The sequence below is a fragment of the Eumetopias jubatus genome, unplaced genomic scaffold (assembly GCF_037043125.1).
Source record: "Eumetopias jubatus isolate StellerSeaLion01/CBP00866 unplaced genomic scaffold, mEumJub1_p1.0 scaffold_4, whole genome shotgun sequence".
In the NCBI taxonomy this organism is placed as follows: domain Eukaryota; kingdom Metazoa; phylum Chordata; class Mammalia; order Carnivora; family Otariidae; genus Eumetopias; species Eumetopias jubatus.
Window position 1 is genome coordinate 157,883,227 of NW_028274810.1, and position 2,503 is coordinate 157,885,729.

The window sequence follows — 2,503 nt, forward strand, 5'->3', positions numbered from 1 at the left end:
TGCTTTGCGTGGTGGCAGTATCGTAGCCAATGAGGTTTAACCGGGGCATGATTATTGCTAATTGATTATTCTAGGTACTGCATAAAAGTGGAATATACAGTGTTTGTCTTTTTATGACTGGCTTATTTATTATTATTATTTTATTATTATGTTCAATTAGCCAGCGTATAGTACATCATTAGTTTTTGATGTAGTGTTCAGCGATTCATTAGTTGCATATAATACTCAGTGCTCATCACCAAACGTGCCCTCCTTAATACCCATCACCTTGTTACCCCATCCCCCCCACTCCCCTCCCCTCTGTAACCCTCAGTTCGGTTCCCAGAGTGACTGGCTTATTTCACTTAACATAATGTCCTCAAGGTTCACCCATGTTGTATCATGTGTCATAGTTTCCTTTCTTTTTAATGCTGAATAATATTCCATGACATATACATGTTACATTTTGTTTACCCATTCATTCATTGGTCAAAGAACACTTAAGTTACTTTCACTTTTTGTTATTGTGAATAATATTGCTATGAACATGGATGTTCAAATATTTCTTTGAGATGCTGCTTTCAGTACTTCTGGGTATCTATCTAGAAGTGGAATTGTTCTATGGTAGTTATATTATAGATTATTATAACTGCATTATACAGGGAAGAGCCTTGGTCATTCAAATACAATATTATTTTCTTTAGTTCCAAAGCAAGGAGCAGTTTGTGGGGGTAGACCTATATAATTTTAAAGATAAAATTGAGAACTATGAAATGTCAAAAACATTTCTTCTTTTAATCTAGAGTATTTAACTACATTTCAGTAGAGCACCTTATGGACAAATATGTCTTAAAATATACAACGAGGGATTTGACACTAGTGATTTTTGTAATCTTTCTACTCAAGGCATAGGAAAACTGCATCAGATGCTCAATAAGTATTTGCTGAAGTAATGAATGACAAATGGATGTAAAACATTAAATGATAAGCACCACAGTGTCAAGACAACATTATGGTTGAAAGGAAAGTTAATAAAGTTAACCACCACATGGTACTATTCCTGGTGGCTGGCCAAATCTTGGTCAGTTCTTTTTTAGTCAAATGCAACAACATAATTTTTTATGAACATTCAATATCTAATAGTGAACAAAAACCATGTTATTCCCACATACTACATAGTGAAAATATATTAAAGAATAATAAGATCTTTCTTCATATTAATAAACAAAAATATTTGACGTAATTGACCAAAGCAAAAAGTACTAAAGAATCATGGGCATAATCTGAAACACATCTTCAGGAAACAAGGCAAACTCAGGTGCAGTTAGTAGAGTCAACAATACACTCCAATGACAGGTTCATTTAAGAGTAGATACAGACAAAATTAAAGCACACATTTCTTTGACTCTGCTTGTGGAGTGGCTTTCTTATTCTTTTACAATTTTACAAGGAAAGCCAAATCGATAGCTTTGTTATCTTCATGAACAGAGAAATCTATATGCCATCATTACCAAGATTGCAAAAGAATTTCTCTACTGAAATCTGCAGAACAGTATATGGAAAATGTATTTTCTTTGGGCAAAGGTCGTCTCTCTAATGAGCTCTGCTTGCATATTTCAGAGTATAGTTGTGTAGTAGAAAGCACACAAGTATATCCCAAAGCTTATGTTCTGACCCCAGCCCATCCACTGCTATCTTTGGAAATTTATAAAATAAAAAAAGGAAGTATATGATCTTTCCTGTAGCTTCATAATTTAAAATTCTAAGATTTTGTTTTCATTATAGACACAAAAATATGTCTTCTGGTTGTATTTTTATGATGTACAGCATACATGTGTGTGTGTGTGTGTGTGTGTGTTACTTACAGATTAACCAGTGATGACTGTAGAACAGATATTTTCATTGCGTAAATATAAACAGACTTCCCAAACAATAGTGTTTTGTACTGAGAGTCAATGCTGATGGAAACCGGTGTCCTTGCTCTCATTTTGCCCTTCAATTTAATATTTATCACATCTCCCTTTTGTTCTACCTCAAAGAGAATCTCAAGGGCTGCTGATCAGAGAAAAGACATCCAGAGAAGACCAGAAGAACACAAGGCCTTGGTGCTAGATATTTAACAATGCTTCAACTATAGCTCCTTAAATGTTATAGATATGTAAAAAGGTTTTAAAAATATTATATTACATAAAATGTGATCTAGTAACAAATACTAATGAGTATGTTTAAATACACTCACAGCAGTTAACAGCATGGTGTAATGTTAATGCTTTGTGAAATATTATAAACTATGAAGAAAAATAATGATTTACTTATAAGAAAATCACCATTTGGTTAATTTAAATATTGGGAAAATCATAAGTAATAGTAATAATGGAAAGGCAGAATGGAAAGAAAACATCAAAACACTTTCATCAAACTTACCAAAAAACTTCTTCTGTTTTCCCATATTCTCCTCCAGGCCTAAGGCATAGCTGTAACCAGCATTATAATTGTGGTGGATAATGCATTTATTTGCTTGCTT

At 33.2% G+C, this 2,503-nt stretch overlaps 1 non-coding gene across 1 annotated transcript; it reads left to right on the top strand.

Annotated features, from left to right (window-relative positions):
• LOC114216834 (U4 spliceosomal RNA) lies at positions 1 to 136 on the top strand. The gene has a single exon (XR_003610844.1). It is a non-coding gene; the product is annotated as a U4 spliceosomal RNA (small nuclear RNA).
• Positions 137 to 2,503: the final 2,367 nt, after the last annotated feature.